Genomic DNA, 22,633 nt, shown 5'->3' with positions numbered 1-22,633 from the left:
ACCAGCAGTGTGTGTCGACATGGATATGTGTCTGTGGTCTGCATACCACAGTCTGGTCATCACATCTGCGCCACACTTGGCAAGGGTGTACATTCTCATTCATCGGTCACTTGCCTCCTTCGCACATGCCTGGTCCCGACCTCTTCTGACATTCTGCTATTGTGTGGCTTAGATGCCATGCCCGGGATGGCTACTGTACATTGCTGGGCCACGTTCCCACAGTGAGTTGTACTGTCATGTCTGGTGGGTGTGCATGTGATATGTGAGCTTGTGACATGTGCATTTCCTGTGTTGCGAGTTGCAGGATTGTGGACTTGAGGTGGATGGTGTATGCATTTGGTATTGGCCAATGAACAGTGAATTCCTGTGGGTGCCATCTTGGTGGTGCAGGTTGATGATGGACTCTCAGAGGTGTACAAATCATGCACACTGCCTGGGTGGTTGGTGGCAACGTTGTCGGAGATTCCCCGGTGGTCCACTAGTGCCTGCACATTGGTGGGAAACGTGCGCTTTGGGTAGCGCCTATTGTGTGCAGTGTTGCCAGGGGGCACAAGTGGAACATATGTGCAGTCAATTGCCCCCTGACACATGCGGGAATCCAGCTGTGGCATAGACACCTTGCTTGGTGTCCAGCTGTTCCTGCTCAGTGTGTGGGATGTATAGATAGTGGGGTACCAAGCTGATGGTGTCATCCATGACCGTTGTGAGGGACATGGATTGGCCTGGCTGTGTGACTCCGCCGACTCGGGCTGTTGTTGGTTGGTGGGTACCAGAGGCCAATGGGTGCATCACAGCCAGCATCTTTGTCCGCTGTGTTGGTACTATCAGCCGGTGGACAATGGTGGTCAGGATGCGGATGTGGTATGTCCCTTTGAGCCTGTAGTGGGCAATGACATTCTCTGGTGTTGGGTCTGTGAGGTTGATGCATTTTCTGGGGTCGCTGTCTTTGTCTGCGCTGCTTCAGTGTTATTCTGGGGGTGCGGTGGTGATCTGGGGAGGTGGGGGGCCTTGGGGGTGGTGGTGGTGGGTGTTGTGGCCCTCTTGGGTATCCGTCCCGCATGTTCAGTGCCTCCATGGCATCTGTTGTTCTTCAGGTGTGGCTCTGGGCTGGCCTCCCTTTTCTGGTGCAGGCTGTGATCTGACTTTGCACCAGGTCAGAGCAGGTGTTAGTTTCCTGCTGCTAACGTGCTGCTAACGTGCCTTATCGCATGTTCCGTGGTCTTTTCGCCGATCTGGCTAGCTGTTGAGAATGTTGCGGAGTGGTGTTGTCGTGGCTTTTGGCACTGGAACACCTACTCTGCATCTCATTAGCGATAGTTGCCGGGGTCGTCTGTGGTGATGTTTTTTGCGGCTGCTATTGCAGGTAAAGTGAGGCTATCACCAGCTTTTGAATGGCGTGGTAACTTTATCGCGACTTTGGCTGCAATGAAGTGCCGTTAACTCGGCGTGGCTGTCCACCTCGTCTTTCATATTCCTGATGAAGGCCAGCGGTGACGCTGTACACTTTGCGCTATTTTAAGGGTCGAAATTTCAACGTTAATGCCATCCATTTCCATAAAGTCTCCTTGACCCTAACATTCCAATTACCATTTGGTCCAGGATTCATGTTAATAATTACATAGATAGGACAGGATATACCTTGCAAATTCATGTCACTTATGTTTGTCTTGTATATACTTCACCAATGACTACACTTGTCACTTTTCTTCACTTAACTTCACAGAAGTCACCTTTGTTATGCCGCAATTCATTTCATGTAATATTTCCTTTTTTGGTATTTTCTTTTCTAATTTTGGCATTAATTGATAGTAATTAGGTTGATCTGGTTGCTTTGATAGTAAATATATATTAACACAGCTATTGTATCACCCAATAGTACCAATTCTCTCCTTTACACATGGCAAAATTGGCTTACACCTAATTTTTATATTTAATTTACTTATAATTCCATAGTAAAATGGTGTTCCCTGTACTCAGGGTCTGTAAATTAAGTGCTACTAGTGGGCCTGCTGGTATACAAAATGATACCCCAACACCATGGATTTCTGTAATTATTCTATAGGTCACATGATTATTCCATGCCCATTCTAAAGGTATTCCTTTGGAATATTATTTATGGCCTTCTTTATGTGTATCCTCACATTTTTATATCTACGTTACTTACATAACATTGCCATCGTGACACACCAAAGTTTAAGGGTGAGCAACCCGATATACCCTTGCGGGCTCGGGCAGTACTTGTTATATGAAAATGGGCCAGCAAGGGATTTTATTCTGTATTTGATTATCAGCGTGTATAGATCCTGTTAAAGAAATCAGGAATCATAAAAACTGCTCTTTGGACAGTAGCTGTAATGATTTTAAACAAATTGTCACATAGGATCTATATATACAATGTTACCACACTAACACCGTAAATAAATGCAAGAAACCAGGTTTTTATATTGTCTGAAGATTATTATTTGTTTTCAAGACAAAATGTATAGATTTTTGTAAAAAAACATTTTCATAAAATAGGGTACATACAAAAGTATTAGTTAGATATACAAGGTGTAAATTATTTCTTCCTTTGATATATCTAAACAAGAAGTCCAGACTGTTAGACACAAAGTAAAATGATGATTTCAACTGAAAAGAAGAAAATCAAAAATTGTACAATGGGTTACACACAGAATTGGACTGGTAAGTCGACGTTTCGGTCTTGTAGGGATTTTTCATAAGACCATCATCAGGACAATAGATTTCTACATACAGTAGATGACCCTTTTTAATCAAAGAGATACCTCCTTTATCTATTCGTTTAAAGGTATCAGCGAATCCACAGGATTTTCGTTGATTTTGACGACACAGGACAAAGAAATTAATTTCTTGTGGCAGGATTGCTCGTATTTTTTGTTGAAGTTGTTTCGTTTATTCAACACTTGCAAGTCTGAACCTAATTTGCTTACGGTCCGACGCGTGCTTCACCGAGACGCTTGTCCCTTCATCTATGCGAAAATCGAATGGATGTTCCTTCAACGAACTCCAAGAACTTGATACTGTGTTGAATAAACGAAACAACTTCAACAAAAAATACGAGCAATCCTGCCACAAGAAATTAATTTCTTTGTCCTGTGTCGTCAAAATCAACGAAAATCCTGTGGATTCGCTGATACCTTTAAACGAATAGATAAAGGAGGTATCTCTTTGATTAAAAAGGGTCATCTACTGTATGTATGTAGAAATCTATTGTCCTGATGATGGTCTTATGAAAAATCCCTACAAGACCGAAACGTCGACTTACCAGTCCAATTCTGTGTGTAACCCATTGTACAATTTTTGATTTTCTTCTTTTCAGTTGAAATCATCATTTTACTTTGTGTCTAACAGTCTGGACTTCTTGTTTAGATATATCAAAGGAAGAAATAATTTACACCTTGTATATCTAACTAATACTTTTGTATGTACCCTATTTTATGAAAATGTTTTTTTACAAAAATCTATACATTTTGTCTTGAAAACAAATAATAATCTTCAGACAATATAAAAACCTGGTTTCTTGCATTTATTTACGGTGTTAGTGTGGTAACATTGTATATATAGATCCTATGTGACAATTTGTTTAAAATCATCACAGCTACTCTCCAAAGAGCAGTTTTTATGATTACTGATTTCTTTAACAGGATCTATACACGCTGATAATCAAATACAGAATAAAATCCCTTGCTGGCCCATTTTCATATATCGTGACACACCAACACACATAAAATGTACAATTATTTGAAAGAATAAAAATAACTTTTGTACACAAAAGACTGTTTTCAGTGGAATATTTTAGTGTGTCCACAAATATAAAATCATCAGACAATACATATCATCATCACATAACTAATACTTCAAACTGAAACAATGAAAACACTCACAAAACGACATAACTTATAACTACATATATATATCCATATAAATTTGCACAAAGGATTTTTGATTTTGTTTGCAGTTGGCACTTTGATCTTTTAGGTGCAACTTTTTACCTTTAATTAAAAAGAATCGTAACTCTGGTTCTAATAATTGGATTTTTTTGTATTTAGTCACAAATAATTTATTACAATGTCCTTTATTTTTCTAAATTGCTATGTGAGTTTGATTCTGGTGTATTTTCACGTTATTACTGTGTGAAGTCCTGCTATATACTTTACAAATTGCCTACACACTTGTGTCAAACTTTCGGAGGGTTAGGCACAGGTTAATTGGGAGTTACTTGTGTTTCGCCCACACAGAGAGTGTAGTTTCTACTTGAATAGACCCCCCACTCCCCTCAACCATTAACCCAGTTTCTCACATGGGTGGATAGGTACTGATGAAGCAAGGTAAAGAACAAGTTTTTGTTCAAACTTGTGAAGTTAATCTCCCATAATAATAATTTAATTAATAAGCATGTGGTGAAATTATTAATCAACTTAGTTTAAGAATGCAATCATTTATACACGCGGGATAAACTAATGTGCTTTATGTTGCAAATGCAAAAATAAAAATAATAAACTAACCTTGTCTATTGTCTTTGTCAGTATTAAATGCGGCTGTTTAACTAATGGCATGTGCTTATTTTGTGTGCTTATGTTATGTCTTTTCTGTGACAAAAGCTCAAGGAGTTTGTGCAGTTCCTAAAGGAGTAGTAAATATGATGCTGCTTGTTTGTGCTTTTGATAGGTAACATAATTAACAGGATTATTTAGTAAAGGGGGTGGGTAACAGAATGGGTCTCAGTTTTTTTTAAAATTAATTGATGTCTTGTGTTTGTTTAATAATAGTTTCCAAAGTGAGGCCTAAAGGTGGTTCAGAAAACATGGCTGACAGAGCTGCAGGCACTGAAGCTTGTCCAGATTTGGGCCTTTGCACATGCGTAGCTGTGAAGATTTTTACTGCACTATCATCATTAAATGAAAAAGCAGATCTTTGGTTAAGTTGAACGTGCTCTTGGAGAAAAGGCTCAAGGACAGGAACTTGAAGTGTCTGCCAAGGCTAGGAAGTGAAATGTTCAAATCTCAGAAAAAGTCACTTTCTTTAGGAAGCCGAATGTTGTGGAAGTGAAAGACAATAGTGCTTATGTGAAGCCTGGACTGGGTCAAGAATCGGAGATGACCTAATTGGGACTGACTTCGGACAGCCAATGAAAAGATCGCATTTGTCCAAAAGAATGTAAAATGTAGAAAGTTTAGTTAGAAAGAAAGGTATAAAACCTGACACCATGAGCAGGAAAAAACCCTTCTTGCTTTCCGATTCCTGAATGGCGTGACATGCTGCTGGACTTTTGGCGCACGTAAGGACAGCAGACTTTAAATGATTTTTCCTTTCTAGGTGATGTGAGAAATAGACAGGGAAATAGATTTAGGGCATGGAAACTGTCATTCTGCTAATATTTCATGTTTCTGAGCTTGCCTTGAAAAAGTCAGTTTATTAAGTCACTTCCTTATTAAAATGCTGCTTTCCTATTTGCTTATAAAATAAAGATTATAAACGTAATTGCTATTCTTCTTTATGAAAAATAAAGTTAATAAAATTAGATTTGAAATGACAAGCTGGTCTTGTTTATTCATGGTCTAGTTTCCATCAGTTGATCCGATCGCCTTCAGTGGCCTGATTATTAATGATAAATGTTTAAAACCATGGAGGAAACAGTTAAACTGCAATTGTATATAATAGTGTAAATAGTATAAGAGTAGACTTTATTAATCAGATCACATGATTCAGTCGCTCAAAAATTGTCTCATTGGTTTTATGGGCCTTATTTGTGTTGTATGATTGATGGTGAGTATTGAGGTGATAGGTAGCGTTTTAGAGACAGTTTTTCAGTCAGAGCACTGGATCAGTACCCACCTCAAATGAAAAGGCCACCTCCTGCTAAATGTCACACAAATTACATAAAATAAATCTGTGCTCCATTCCTGGTAAAATGGTACATAGCTGTCAGGCTTAAATCAAAGGCAATGTATGAAGAATTTAAGCAGTGCATACACAGAAGAAAGTAAAAGCCACACAAACCATTAAAAAGATCCACATCCTATTTTAAAATAAAGCTATACATGTTCTGAGTAAAATAGGACTAATACAACACAAATCCAAACTTCTGAACTGGAGATATTCATTTTTAAAAGTGTAACTGAAAATAGTGCCAAAAAGCTCAAAGTGCCAATAATAGTCTATGAAAGCGGTAGCCTGGAACCTAGGCCTGATTTATGGCCAACCTTTATGGAACCATGGTTGGATACAATAAGCAAATTCTTCCTGCTGATAGTTTTGAAGTCAAAAAGTTCAAAAAAGTGTCTAAGGTGTAACAAATACATTGACTTTGTCACTTTTTGAGAAGAAAACTCGCTGAGTGGGCTGCCACTGAAATTGTTGCTACTGCCATGGCACTGAGGTCTGGATACTTAAAGCAGGTTTGTTCCACTAATGTCATCCCACACCTAACAGTAAAATCCAGTTTGAAACAGCCCTGTATCCACAACAAACTTGGAAACAGAGTCTGGTAGGACAGAAGTAGGGTCTGGCAGCACCCAGACAGGGAATTCACAAGAACTGTCCTGTCATCCTGTTTGCTCGCTTTGAAGTGAAGCTTTACATGAGTGGCTTAGAGACCTGTCATGCAGAATTTTACACTCTTGTGCCAAAAGGATGGCAGACCCCCACCCTTTCCTGAGGTCATATGGGTTACTTCTGCCTATGTAGGTCGACGTGTCAATCACAGTGAGCTAATGTGTGTTTCCTGGGTGGCATTTCACACCTCATTAGACACCTCATTAAGAGCTGGGGACAAGCGTTAACAGAAGCTAATGCTAAGTAAACATGTAAAGGGTTTACTTAGCATTAGCTAAAGACACGTAAGGTGTAAGCTTCTAAAAGTTATATTTTCAAAAGGTTTCATAAAAAGTGTACTTTACCATTGGATTCAATTGTTTCTCAATTTAAAAATAAGTCTTGAATGGAGTCTGTAGCTGGTACAAGTTACCGTGGCAATGCCAAATCTAATGTCACACATTTAATTCTTGAGAATTATGCACCCTATCTTGCGTTCAACAAGGTATTCTTACAGGTGACTTATTTAATATTTGAATATAGTTTTTCCCTGAGCGGCCTAGGGAATTCCCCTGGGATACCAAAAAAATCTCCGCAAAATTCCATTGAGTTCCGCGAGTGGATAGAGTATTGCTCGGCCACCTCATACCCTAACCACTTCCTTTCATCTAGAATCACGACTGCCCCCAGGACAGACAAGTTTCCAAGTTGGTGCAAAGTCCCTTTTACACTGATTCTTTGAATCACTTAACGTTCACCCACAGTTTAAGCACATCGCTCGTACCACCAAGAACACTTTTCTCAAGAGACAGAAACCAAACTCCCCCCCAGCTGTGCAAGCAACTCACCACAGGCCCTCCCGCCTTTCCTTCATTACCATCAATTATGTACACCAGTACCTTTTGTGGTTTTAGAACAGCCGCAGTTCATTCACATCATATTTTTGTACACACTTGTTGCAATTGCATTGTTCATCAACATGCTCATTTCTGGTTTATCTTGGACTACGATGTAAGGCATTTTCATAAAAACAATGTACATCCTGTACTTTAATGCATGCTCATAACCATAACTTCTCTAATCCAGCAATGCATAATCCTTACAGTCAGAATGTCTCTTTACGGTTGTCATAAACACATTCACACTGCTGTGTCAGCTTTACTTCTGTCACTTACTTAGTACAGCGGGTCACGGTTTTGAGGCTTCAACTTGCAACCGAATATCTGGCATTCCTGACCCTGTTACCATGCCTGGGCAGCAAGTGCTGTGTCTGCCCAGGGTGACCATTTATTACCCTTTTTGGCTGCCCTCAAGCATCCCTGCCGTGAGGCATCCCAAGGACCTTGTCCAGGCACTTGTCTCAAGAGTCCATGCTGTAAGGCACCCCAAGAACCTTGTCTGGGCAATCACACTTGTCTCAAGAGTCCCTACTGTAAGGCATCGCATGGACCTTGTTCGGGCAGTTGCTCTCTACGGGGCATATTATCAAGACAGGCGATAAAATTATCGCCGCTTTAGCGGCAGAAAACTGCCGCTAAAGCGGCGATAATTGGCTTGATAATATGCTCTATGGAATTCCAATTGAAGCTCATGTTAAATGTGAAGGACACCTAACATGAGCTTGAATTGGAATTCCATAGTGCATATTATCAAGCCAATTATCGCTGCTTTAGCGACAGTTTTCTGCCACTAAAGCGGCGTGAATTTTATCGCCTGTCTTGATAATATGCCCCCAATCCTTATGCAAAGGTATTGATTGTTAAACCTTGTGACTCCCGCCCCTTCTTCACAATGCGGCTGCAACACCCTCATTCTCTGGTGTGGGTGGGTGGGATAATGTTTCTCTGGTGACAAAGCTGGCTACTGCTTGCCCAAGTCACCTATTAGGCCTTGCTTGTGACCACGCACCTCTTTCTTGATTGGGCTCTTTGAACCCAAACACCTTGGTCACTCACTGACCTTTTCCTAGACGTGCTCTTGCCCCCTGCTGCTGCCGTCCTCTTTATCTGCCATCTGTGGGGATGTATGTCATTATGACGCGGTGTTTACACCGCGCTACTATTACAACGCAGTTATCACAAGGCAAGTCATTACAACGACTTTCGTTGGAGGGCGTTTGATTGTGGATTATTATAATTTTCTATTCCAACTCCAGCCCACGTAACAGTAGGGAAGGTGTTAGAATAGAAAATTCAACTATTCCTTGAGCAAGAGCGCTATCCAGCGCAAGTCGTAGTAATGACTTGCGTTGTGATGGCTACGTCGTAAAGGCCCCGCGGTGTAAACACCGGGTTGTAAAGGATGTTTCCCGTCTGTGGGGGTGTTAGCCGCCCTCCCTCTAGGGTTGGCTGCGCCTCCCAGTCAGCGGTAATTCCATGCTGAGCGACAGACATCATTTGCCTCGGCTTTGTGGGTGGGGAGAGTGTACGATTCCTTTGCAGGAACACATTGTTACTGAAAGGGACAAAAAAAAAAAAAAAAAAAGTTGCCGACGTCTGAATTGTCAGTGCTGTACACTTCTGTGTGGTAACTGGAACACGAAAGGAACAACAGCTGCATGCATTTTTGCTTCTGTTGTAGATGGTCTCTTTGAAGGAAACAGGTTATGTGTAAGAACATTTTCCCAGTGTCTGCAACAGGGCAGAGAGGGCCTGCAAAGGTAGCAGGTTCCACACATCCTGTGCGCTGAACTTTAAAAGACTGGAACGGACAGCTGCGGCTAAGCCTCTTAAAATAAAATATGGAATGCAGTAGCACTATAAAAAGAAAATACAGAAAGCAACATCAGAGATATGCTGCCAGACATCGTTAACAAGGTAGAGAAAATTAAATGCCGCAGTTTGATTTCATGAAATGTTTTGTGGCAAAGCTTCAAATGAGATTGCACATGTATAAAGTACACGCGTATAATGGTAATTTGTTTTAAGAAAATGTTTGCCACCGCTATTTAATTTCCTCCTGCTGCAACTCTGTAAACAACAGTTTACCCAACTATATTCTACTCTTGTTGCCGACCTATGAAGGATAAAGGGCAGAGTAGCCTGCACACGAGACCCACATGCTTCACACAGATCTCAGCAGCGATCCCTTATCTTTCTAAAGACCTTTCTCAATTTCTAATTACAATGCATGTCACTTGAAAATAGAATGATAACTACATTTACAACTTTCAACCCATGCACTTTCATTGAATATGGGCAATATGTTTCAAGCCTTTTTCCCGTTTGCCAGCGGGCAGATTCTCAGAATCGGCCGGTTTGCGAATTGGAAAAAACCTTTTGGGGTGTATCATCCCAAAAAGCCATCGCAAAATAGAGAATTGCAAAATTTGTGATTCTCTATTTTGCGAATGCAATTAATGAATTGCAAATTGCGATTCCTTAAATGCAATTCTGGAAGCACCAGAAATTTGCTAATTTGTCTTAAGGAATTGTGAATTACCACCAACTTCAAGTTGGTGGTAATTTGCGATTTTCTTTATAAAAGCACTTTTTTGATTTTTTAAAAGTGCCATATGTCGCACATACATGCCCTTAGGGCATGTATGTGCGCAAAATGTGCACACATGCATATTTCAGGGGTGCAACAGGGTGCCCTTTTGGCACCCTTGCAACCTTGAAATTGCATTCTCAATTTGTGATTCTCTAATTGGTAATCGCAAATTAAGAATGTCTTTCCATTCATTCCTATGGGCCTCCTAGTCCATAGTAAGGAATGTGAAGGTATTCCTTATTTGCGAATCTCAATTTGCGATTCGCAAATAAGGAATATGTAGGATTTGCAAATTTTTTTGCAAATCTTTCATACATTGCATTTTGCGATTCACTAAAAATCGCAATTTGAGAATCGCAAAACTCTTTTTTGATACATATGGCCCTAAGTCACTGTATATGACCAGCGTAAATGTCAAATGCTGCAGACTTCAGAATCAGGGCTAGACCCTTTCCCTCAAGAACAATAGCAGACACGGGGAAGACTTCTGACCAAAGGCCCCAATGTATTCTTAAGGATGGGCCTTTAGTAAATCGATTGTCTGGATCTGAATACGGGCACCACCTATCGCACTCTTGTGATTTTAGGCAGGTGAAATGAAAAGTCAAACATTCCTGGAATCAGCAGTTTCTTCATCTCCCTCATCACTATCTAATATCAGGGGTGCGATTAAACACTGATTGTATTTGAGGGTAATAAAAGGTGCACTTTTTTCTCTTAATACACCTAGGGGCATATTTACAAGAGAATGGCAGAGCACAGAGTTAAGACAAAATTGCTAACGCCGCGCTCCACCATTCAGAAAATGCAGGGATGTGCTGCATTTACATTTATATGGTGCACCCGTGCATTTTCCCGAGCGCTGGCACTAAATTCAGCTGCCTAGCACCAACGAAGGCACCCTTGCAACATAGTGCAAGGGTGTCTGTGTTGAAGGAATGATTGTTTATGTTCAAGAAGCCATTAGGAAACCCATTATTCCAGCAAGCCTTAGCATTTGGCATCTTCTTGATCACCTCATGAATTTCAATGGCTGTTATAGGCTTCATCAATATCTGGGAAAGAGAATTTGACAAAACTGGGGAGTCAAATGGAGGCATAATACTGTTCTATGCTACTCATTGACGCCACATATTGTGTTTGATACATGTAGCTATAATGTTAAAAAAAACACTTGGGTGACTTATTTTATCTATTACCAATTTTCCAGGGGTGGTATTCTCTACAGATTTTATCATCGCCTTTTCACTTTTAATTTTAGTAGACCAGGCAAAGAACTTGCCTATATGCTGGTTTTCTTCCAACATTGTTTTGTAGCTAAGTGTTGGATTTATTAATCTCTTCCCACGTATAAAAATATCCAAGGTTTTGTTTTGCAGTCACTATTGATCCTATATCTGGCTCAATTCCAGAATTTTGCTCCCTTGCTTTTATGTCATTGTTCAATGCAGCCTGCAGGGCCATTATCCACTGAATACATTCTTTAGTTTGGTTTGCTTTAAAAGCAATAATCCTTCCCCCTAATGTTTTCTTAAAAGTATCTCATATTATAAACAAAGAAGCAGAGATCTGTCTAGCTGCCATCTATGTCTGCCCCTACTAATTGAACCAAGATCTATTACTACGGAGACCAGCAAATGATCCCAGATAGCACTGGCCCAGATATCGGTCTGCCCCCTACTCGATGTGGAGACTATGAAAAAATCTATTTGTGAGGCGGATTTAAATCGCTGTGAAAAACAAGTGTAATGTTTCACATCTGGGTGGCCTTCTCTCCAAGGATCTATCAAATGATAACTAGACTTTAAAACTTCTATTATTTTTGTAGTCCTCGGTTTTAATTTTTTTTATTCTCATTTGATGTATCTTTGACCAAATCTTGAATAAAGTTAAAATCTCCTCCACAAATCAAAGAACCCCCAAGGCAATATTGTGGATTTGGGAGAGAAAGTCAACATCATCATTTGTGGGGCCATAGTAGTTGATTAGATTTAGACCCCTCCCATTGTGGATCTCGGATACCTCTTTGACCTCCCATTTGATGCTACGTCCTCAAAATATTGCAACTCCTCTGACCTCTGCCTGGGAAAATACAAAAGGTGTGTGGGAATATTTATGGGGAATAGACAACTTTGGGGTATTGCTCTTAAGGCTGGCCTCTTGTAAGAAAATAACTTCTGGTGAAAAAAAAGAGCTATCCTAGTAAAGAAACGTATTCATTTTTGTTAGCTAAACCATTAACGTTACATGAGAGAATCCGTACCTTCCGCTTCTCAACAAAAGACATGTGGGCACTTTTCAAATCACTCTTTCCCCTTTACCGCTACAAGAATTTGTCTTGATACTGTCCCAACTTAGAATACAAACTACAAGCTCATGTTGTTAATTTCTAATGCTAATCCCTGTTCATCACTAATCTGCTCTTTTTTCTTTTTGCATAAGTGCTCCCCTCCCTACCCTGACCACTCCCCCTCAGAAACCCTAATTCCCCCTTGGAGAACCTTCGATGGGTAGGGGAAAGCCTGGCTAGCCCCCTTCTTATTCATGTTTCTTTTTTTTACCTCTAGTGCCTTGGTATGGCACTAGAGGTCACCTCTCCGGTGTTGGCCACTACTAACCACATAAAAAAGAGGCCACCACCCCCCCCCCCAAAAAAAGACAAGAACCCCCACCAGAGATTTAATCACTTTTCTATCTGTATTTCTATATGGATTAACCAAAGCATCCTGCTTCACTATTTACCCATCTCCCCCATGTGCTTTTTGTGATTCAACTGCTGCAAAATCTCTTCCGCCTGCTGGATCGACTGCAGACTGTGAAAGTGTCCCTTTACCAGGACTTTCAGTTTTGATTATTGCACTATGTCCACCTGTATTCCTTATCTCTTGAGTTGATCTAGCATTGACTTGATCTCTCAACAACTTCTTGCAGCCTTAGCTAACATATTGGAAAACTTTTTAAATCATTACTTGTCGGGTATCTGAAAGCCCTGTAGCTTGATGACTGCTGCTAATATTGATTCCTTTATTTGAAAGTCGCTGAAGTTGACGAGGAATGTGCGTGGTTATTTTGCATTTGTCAGTTGATGTAATGGGACTCGATGGGCCATCACAATCAAATGGCAATCTTTGCTAGGTACATCGCCCGGGAAGACATGAATCTGGATTAGGTCTGAGATGAATTTGATTGGATCTTGAGCAACCTCCTGCCTTTCTGAGATACCTACCAAGAATAAATTTGACTTTCTAGAACAGCTTTCATACTAATCAAGCTTTATCTGGGTTCCAACCATCTCCTGGCAATACTTTGCTTGAAATAGCTCAAAGTTTTCTGGGTGTCTTCGAGTTCCGATATGCGCTATTCTACATGTGTCAGTGTCTGGTTTAGTTGCAAGATGTCGTTGATAATATCTAGCTGACTCATAATTTCCCTATTGGCTTTTTCTTGGGCAAATCCTCCAGGATCGCTTGCAGGATGTCTCCTGACTGTAGGGTTACATCCTGCAGTTCCGCTTATGTCTGCCCATGGCTCAATTTGAATAGTTGCTTGGAACTGAAGATTCACACCACTGGAGGCTAGTTGAGATGCTGCCATCCCTTTAAGCAAGTTCATTGTTGCTAGTTTTAAAGCTGGTTCAATATCCTCCAAAATTGCTGATATCTCAGATGTCGCTAGCATCCCATGTCGTGGGTCGAGTCTCTTCACTGATGGATTCTGGCCATCTTCCCCTGTAGTCCTCACTCCTTTAAGCCCGGACAATGACTATATGGGTGTTTTGCCAGGAGGCTTGCTGTTTGGTACTTCTGACGCAGCTTCTTGTAGTTTATATAGTGTGCTATCTTGCAGCAGTTCTGGCAACTTTCGATCTAAAGGGGGGAGTTAGCCCTGTTCTGCTGGATTTTTATGTAAGATCGCCAGTTGATTCGTTTTAGGAGTCTCATTTGTCTCCCAAGAAAAAAAGCTTCTCTCAGAATCCGGTGACCCCGCTTGAGACCCACTCACATTTACGCTTGAGCTGCTTACCTCAATATCTTCTGCATGTATTTCATTACTGCTTTGCCCCGCCTGATTTTTCCGAGCTCTGGCCACTTTGGCCACTTTGGTAGCTCTGGAGGGATGTATGACGGTACAATGCGTGCTTTTACAATGCGTACCGATACCACGCAGGTTTTACAACGCAAGTCGTTATAACGACTTGCGTTGGGGGGCGCTGGATAGTGAATAGTTTAATTTACTATTCCAACTCCAGTCCCCGTGGATAGTAGGGAAGTAGTTGGATAGTAACTTAAACTATTCCCTATCTTACAGCACCCTCCAGCGCAAGTCGTTGTAACGACTTGCGTTGTAAAACCTGCGTGATAATGGTACCGCGTTGGAAGGTTTTGTGGTAAAGGATGTTTCCCCTCTGGAGACCTTTGCCAGAGTATGTGAATTCCCTGCCCCATCTCGAACTGTAAGCCACTTCGAAGATGGAGGATTGCCTTTTGAGGGAGCTTCAGGCTTTCTTGCTTTTCTCTGTTTTTTGCGTCCTAAGATTGTAGGGGGGATGGGGAAGGAGCGGGTGGCAACAAGCCACACCTGCACCTGGGAGGGCTGCCTCCACAACCACCTGAGCCGCACATCCCAAACGAGGGATGCCTAATACTTTCCCCAATGACTTTCTCCCTTATCCCCCTTCCTACTGTCTGTCTGTCTCATTGCGGTTGGTTTGCAGCATTCAGCCTTGCTGCTTTAAGCCTTGCAGTACCTTCTCCATGTCACCTGTCCCAGCGTCTCTCTCAGCACTGCGTTACAGCCAATAACCCGCCTGACTGTCTCCCTATAACTCCTAGTGGTCGGCCACAATCGGAAGATGGCAGTACTCGTATCCTCTCATGCCCTCACCGTATAGCCTGCACTCAGCAGCTGAAATTCCTCCTGTGGGTTAACAGCAGAGGGAAGCGGGACTCATCACTCTGTTGCGCAGTGGCTTCAACCGGAAGCTGACCTCCTAGGTGAGGAGCATGACGGGATCTCCTCCATTACTAAACTTCCTTGAGTACTGTTTCGGCGTATGTGTATTATTAGCCATTTCAATGCAGGAATAAAGGGGGTGATACTTGACGTTCTCGGGCATGCATGCCTGGGTCTTAAAGGGTGTATGGCTGTTACTGTGAATGCATCCTGGTGTGTGTTGTCAGTGTGAGCCTGTCTTATCTTATTAAATTGAGTGGCATTTCTTCTTGCATGTTATGGGGTAGTGAATACAGCCTTGGCTGATTTGTAGCCGTGTGACCTTGAATATGTGTTTGCTCTGTGGTGCCTGGGTGACAACTGTGTGTGCATGTGTTGGCGAGCCTTGAAACTTTCCCCATTGTGAGGGTTTTCTAGCCCACAATTCCCTTTTTACGGTCACTGAACCAGACGACAATACAGCAATTACAATAGAAAGGGACAGAGCACTGCCCACCTTGGAAGCTCAGACAGTGTCTGTGCAGCACAGGGGCTTTGTTTACTGGATTCAAGTGTATGCATGCAGCACACCCACCTGCAAGACAGGCTCTCAATGGTGCTGTGAGACCCTTCTTCTGAGCCCGTAGGAGACTGAGAACCTGGGGCACTGTTAGAAAGTGGAAGGACCAAAAGTGAAGCTCTTCCAGCTCTTGCACGGTAACAGCAGTGGTGGCTCTAGGGGATTGTAGTGTAAATAGTCAGCCTGCACTGGCAAAGGCAGTGCTGCTGAGTGCTGACTTCGGGTTGAGCGGGCGCACATGCAAACTCGGCTCCGCTTGCTGTTGGCGGAGTGTTTTGCTAAATTCCATGCTCTGCTTGGATCATGGAGTGGGAAAACTCCACAAACACTGTCCGCTGAGCACAGTTTACTGCCCAGGTCTAGTTTTTTCACTTTTCAAAAGGGTGATATTGACAGATCTGTGCAGCAGGGCTCAAGCTGCTGCCATCAGGCTACATGGTTTAGGCCTGCAGTCATATTTCATTGCCACTGTAGTGAATAGCACAATAGGTGCTGAAATTCTCAAGTAAAACACACAAGGTGACGGACAGAATTTTGCACAATGGAAAAACATTCACCCCCAGTCACAGATCTGGGTTTAATCCATCGTTATTTTGCTCACCAAGCCACCTCAGTTCAGACATGGCCATATGCAAATCAGTCTTGCCCCTGTGCTTCATGGGAACAGTCCAGCCCAAACTGCCAAGCCATGTCTTCCCTGGACCGGAATCAAGCATTCTAGGACCGGTTTCTGGCAATCATCCGTCTTCATCCAGGATAGCTTGACTCAAGTGGCTTAGAGAGCATGGGACCCACGTCTGGGCATACCCTTCCCACATAGGGTGAACAGCAAAACACACAAGATGATGGACAGAATGTTGCACAATGGCAAAACATTAACCCACAGTCACGAGTCTGGGTTTAATCCATCGTTATTTTACTCACCAAGCCACCCCAGTCCAGACATGGTCATATGCAAATCAGTCTTGACCCTGTGCCTCATGGAAACAGTCCAGCCGAACTGCCAAGCCATGTCTTCCCTGGACCGGAATCAAGCATCCTAAGATCGGTTTTTGGCTATCAGCCGTCTTCAGCCAGGATAGCTTGACTCCAGTGGCTTAGTGAGCACGGGACCCACGTCTGGGTATACCCTTCCCACATAGGGTGAACAGCAAAACACACAAGATGATGGACAGAATGTTGCACAATGGCAAAACATTCACCCCCAGTCACAGATCTGGGTGTAATCCATCGTTATTTTGCTCACCAAGCCACCCCAGTTCAGACATGGCCATATGCAAATCAGTCTTGACCCTGTGCCTCATGGGAACAGTCCAGCCCGAACTGCCAAGCCATGTCATCCCTGGACCGGAATCAAGCATCCTAGGACCGGTTTCTGGCTAGCAGCCGTCTTGAGCCAGGATAGCTTGACTCCAATGGCTTAGTGAGCACGGGACCCACGTCTTGGCATACCCTTCCCACATAGGGTGAACAGCAAAACACACAAGATGATGGACAGAATGTTGCACAATGGCAAAACATTCACCCCCAGTCACAGATCTGGGTTTAATCCATCGTTATTTTGCTCACCAAGCCACCCCAGTTCAGACATGGCCATATGTCAAGTCAAGTCAGAAATTTATATAGCGCGCTACATACCCAGAGGGTCTCAAGGCGCTTGAGGAAGAGATGGGAATTACTTGTCGAATATCCAGGTTTTAAGTTGCTTTCTGAATGCTAGGTGGTTCTGTGTGAGACGTAGGTGAGTGGGGAGTGAGTTCCAGGTTTTAGCTGTGAGGTAGGAGAAGGATCTGCCTCCCATGGTGGTTTTATTGATGCGAGGAATGGTAGCAAGGGCTTGGTTGGAAGATCGTAGCTGGCGAGGGGGGGTGTAGAAGGAAAGTCGTGTGTTGAGGCATTCGGGTCCAAGTTCGTAGAGTGCTTTGTGAGCGTGGGTAAGGAGGCGGAAAGTAATCCTCTTATTGACGGGGAGCCAGTGGAGGTTTTTCAGGTGGTTAGAGATATGGTCTTTACGCGGGATATCTAGTATGAGTCTGGCTGATGCGTTCTGGATGCGTTGGAGTTTTTTCTGGAGTTTTGCGGTGATGCCGGCGTATAGGGTGTTTCCGTAGTCCAGGCGACTTGTAACCAGTGCATGGGTGACTGTTTTTCTGGTTTCGGTGGGGATCCAGCGAAATGTTTTTTTGAGCATGCGGAGGATGTTGAAGCATGAAGATGAGACTGCGTTGACTTGTCTGTTCATAGAGAGTGAGGAGTCCAGGATGATGCCCAGGTTCCGTGCGTGGTCCGTCGGGATGGGTGCTTTTCCAAGGGCCTCTGGCCACCAAGAGTCGTCCCAAGCGGAGGGGGAGGTGCCTAAGATAAGGACTTCTGTTTTGTCTGAGTTCAGTTTCAGACGGCTGTGCTTCATCCACTCTGCTACTTCTTTCATACCTTCATGTAGGTTGGTTTTGGCGGTGTTGGGGTCTTTGGTGAGTGATAGGATTAGTTGAGTGTCGTCAGCGTAGGAGATGATGTTGAGATTGTGTTGGCGAGCGATAGCCGCAAGGGGGCTCATGTATACGTTGAAGAGGGTGGGGCTGAGTGACGATCCTTGGGGTACGCCGCAAATGACTTCAGTGGCCTCGGACTTGAATGGTGGGAGGCGGACCCTCTGGGTTCTTCCGGTGAGGAATGAGGTGATCCATTCCAGTGCTTTTCCTTGGATCCCGATGTTTTTGAGGCGCTGTAGAAGAGTGCTATGGCAGACTGTGTCGAAGGCTGCGGAGAGGTCTAGGAGGATGAGGGCGACTGTGTCTCCATTGTCCAGTAGAGTTTGAATGTCGTCTGTTGCCGCGATGAGGGCGGTCTCCGTGCTGTGCTTGGCTCGGAAGCCGGACTGAGAGGAGTCGAGGGAATTGTTGCTTTCGAGGAAGGCGGCGAGCTGGTTGTTGACAGCTTTCTCGATGACTTTGGCCGGGAATGGAAGGAGCGAGATGGGGCGGTAGTTTTTGAGTTCGGTGGGGTCAGCTGTGGGTTTTTTCAGAAGGGCGCTTAGTTCGGCGTGTTTCCAGCTTTCCGGGAAGGTGGCGGAGTTGAGGGAGCAGTTGATGACGTCTCGGAGGTGTGGTGCTATGATGGAGTCTGCTTTGTTGAAGATGTGGTGAGGACATGGGTCTGTGGGGGATCCTGAGTGGATGGAGTTCATCAGGCGGATGGTGTCCTCGGTGGAGATTGGGTTCCAGTTGTTAAGGATGTTCGAGGGGGGTGAAGGTACGGCAGGAGATTGGGTGGGATGGTCTCCGAGTTGGTTGTCGAAGCTGTTGTGGATGTCTGCGATTTTGTTGTGGAAGAAAGAGGCTAGGGAGTCGCAGAGGGTTTGAGAGGGGGTGATATCATTGGAGTTTGCTGAGGGGTTGGTGAATTCTTTGACGATGTTGAATAGTTCCTTCCTGTTGTGGGCGTTGTTGTCTAGTCGGTCTTTGAATGCGGTTTTCTTGGCAGTCCGGATTAGTTGGTGGTGTATGCGGGTGGCGTTTTTGAAGGCGTCCCTGGTGCTGGTGTTTGGGTCTTTTTTCCAGGCCTTCTCGAGGGAGCGGCAGAGTTTCTTCGATTTCTTAAGATCATCGTTGAACCAGGAGGCGTTTTTGCTGCCAAGTTTGATTTGACGTTTTTTCGGCGGTGCTAGGATGTCGGCGCTGTTGGATAGCCATTGGATGAGGTTAATCGCTGCTTGGTCGGTGTTTGAGGAGTGGGCAGGGGGGTTTTGAAGAAGCGATGAGGAGATCTGGTCGATGGTGATTTTGTTCCAGTTTCTTCGTAGAGTGGGTTGAGGTTGATTATGAGTTGTGGTCTTATTGTAGATAAAGTGTACGCAGATGTGGTCCGTCCAATGTAGAGTTGTGGTGTGGCTGAAGGAGACATGTTTGCTGGAGGTGAAGATAGGGTTGAGTGTGTGACCTGCGATGTGTGTGGGCGTAGTGACAAGTTGTTTGAGTCCGAGGTTGGCGAGATTGTCCCGAAGGGAGGTGGTGTTGCTGTCGTTGCTCTTTTCCAAGTGAAAGTTGAGGTCTCCTAGTAGGATGTATTCTTCGGAGGGGAGGGCGTGTGGGGTGATGAAGTCGGTGATAACGTCGCTGAATTTTGCACGGGGTCCTGGTGGTCTGTAGAGGAGAGTGCCTCTGAGTGTGGTCTTGGGGTCGGTGTGGATCTGGAAGTGAAGGTGTTCGGCGCTAGCGAGGTTGACGTCTGAGCTGGTTGAGATGCGGATGGAGTTCTTATGGACGATAGCGATGCCTCCTCCTGTTTGGTCGGTGCGGTCCTTACGGATGATTTTGTATCCTTCTGGGATGGCAATGGTGATGTCTGGGGCTGATGAGGCGTTCATCCATGTTTCTGTTAGGAAGGCGACGTCGGGAGAGATGGTGTCTAGTAGATTCCAAAGTTCGATGGCGTGTCTGTGGACTGAGCGGGTGTTGAGCAGGATGCATTTTAGGTAGTTGGAGTCAGATCTCTGTTTTGTGTCCGTGGGTGAGGAGTTGATCTTGCTGCCGTCGAATTTGCAGGAGTTGCAAGAGAAGGGACCATGGGTGTGTCCAGGAGTGGCTAGGACGCAGTGGGGGAGTCGGCTGGGGTTAAGGGCTAGGAGGGTGGTGGCATTGTAGGTAATGCGGGGGAGGTGGGTGGTACGAGGACCAGGGGGTCTGGCGCTGGGCGCGGTCCAGGCGCGGACGGGCGTAGACGGGCTTACCTTTGGCGCACCTTCGGCGCGAATGGGGCGCGGTCGCTGCGCGTGGACGCTGCGCGTTAAAGCTACTGTCATATATAGAAAGTGGAGGGGGGCGGAGCGTGGGAGGGGCTGCTGGGAGGCGGGGAGCGGGGAGGAGACACGGTCCACGAGTGACCAACACAAAATGGACGGGCGAAAACGAAACTGTGACTACAGTCAAAGCGTCAGTAAAGTAAATAAATAAACAATCAATGCTGCGCAAAATACAATGGAAAGATTCTCATAAAAAACGATACCAGGCGCTATGTTCCCCTCTAGGCACTCAGGGAATGCAGGCGACGTCGGAGCGCGCTCACCCAGGCAGGCAAAGGGTGTTAGGAGCAGTGGCTGGGGCAGGCAGTCGGCAGAACCAGCAAACTGTGCAGGAGGAGTGGAACAATTCAGCTAGGAGATCGAGGCTGGGAGCGTGGGGGAGCGACCACAGTGGAGCTAGTCCAGCTGGCTGATTTGACTGATGCAAATCAGTCTTGACCCTGTGCCTCATAGGAACAGTCCAGCCCGAAATGCCAAGCCATGTCTTCCCTGGACCGGAATCAAGCATCTTAGGACCGGTTTCTGGCTATCAGCCGTCTTCAGCAAGGATAGCTTGACTCCAGTGGCTTAGTGAGCACGGGACCAACGTCTGGGAATACGCTTCCCACATAGGGTGAACAGCAAAACACACAAAATGATGGACAGAATGTTGCACAATTGCAAAACATTCACCCCCAGTCACAGATCTGGGTTTAATTCATTCTTATTTTGCTCACCAAGCCACCCCAGTTCAGACATGGCCATATGCAAATCAGTCTTGACCCTGTGCCTCATGGGAACAGTCCAGCCCGAACTGCCAAGCCATGTCTTCTCTGGACCGGAATCAAGCATCCTAGGACCGGTTTCTGGCTATCAGCCGTCTTCAGCCAGGATAGCTTGTCTCCAGTGGCTTAGTGAGCACGGGACCCACATCTGAGCATACCCTTCCCACATAGGGTGAACAGCAAAACACACAAGATGATGGACAGAATGTTGCACAATGGCAACACATTCACCTCCAGTCACAGATCTGGGTTTAATCCATCGTAATTTTGTTCACCAAGCCACCCCAGTTCAGACATGGCCATATACAAATCAGTCTTGACCCTGTGCCTCATGGGAACAGTCCAGCCCGAACTGCCAAGCCATGTCTTCCCTGGACCTGAATCAAGCATCCTAGGACCGGTTTCTGGCTATCAGCCATCTTCAGCCAGGATAGCTTGACTCCAGTGGCTTAGTGAGCACGGGACCCACGTCTGGGCATACCCTTCCCACATAGGGTGAACAGCAAAACACACAAGATGATGGACAGAATGTTGCACAATGGCAAAACATTCACCCCCAGTCACAGATCTGGGTTTAATACATCGTTAGTTTGCTCACCAAGCCACCCCAGTTCAGACATGGCCATATGCAAATCAGACTTGACCCTGTGCCTCATGGGAACAGTCCAGCCCGAACTGCCAAGCCATGTCTTCCCTGGACCGGAATCAAGCATCCTAGGACCAGTTTCTGGCTATCAGCCGTCTTTAGCCAGGATAGCTAGACTCCAGTGGCTTCGTGAGCACGGGACCCACGTCTGGGCATACATTGTTCTGCATTCTGTCCATCAACTGTTGTTTTTGCATTTGTCACCCCGAGTGGGACGGGTCTGCTCAGACGTGAGTCCCGTGCTCTCCACGCCACTGGAGTCAAGCTATCCTGGCTGATGACGGCTGATAGCCAGAAACCGGTCCTAGGATGCTTGAATCCGGTCCAGGGAAGACATGGCTTGGCAGTTCGGGCTGGACTGTTCCCATGAGGCACAGGGTCAAGGCTGATTTGCATATGGCCATGTCTGAATTGGGGTGGTGTGGTGAGCAAAAAAGACGATGGATTTAGGCCCAGATCTCTGTACTGGGATGAATGTATAACATTGTTCTGCATTCTGTCCATCAACTGTTGTTTTTGCATTTGTCACGCCGAGTGGGACGGGTATGCTCCGACGTGAGTCCCGTGCTCTCCACGCCACTGGAGTAAAGCTATCCTGGCTGAAGAAGGCTGATAGCCAGAAACCGGTTCTAGGATGCTTGATTCCGGTCCAGGGAAGACATGGCTTGGCAGTTCGGTCTGGACTGTTCCCATGAGGCACAGGGTCAAGGCTGATTTGCATATGGCCATGTCTGTACTGGGGTGGTGTGGTGAGCAAAAAAACGATGGATTTAGACCCAGATCTCTGTACTGGGGTGAATGTATGACATTGTTCTGCATTCTGTCCATCAACTGTTGTTTTTACATTTGTCACCCCGAGTGGGACG

The sequence above is a fragment of the Lissotriton helveticus genome, chromosome 11, assembly GCF_964261635.1.
Source record: "Lissotriton helveticus chromosome 11, aLisHel1.1, whole genome shotgun sequence".
Classification (NCBI taxonomy): domain Eukaryota; kingdom Metazoa; phylum Chordata; class Amphibia; order Caudata; family Salamandridae; genus Lissotriton; species Lissotriton helveticus.
This window is presented reverse-complemented; position numbering follows the sequence as displayed.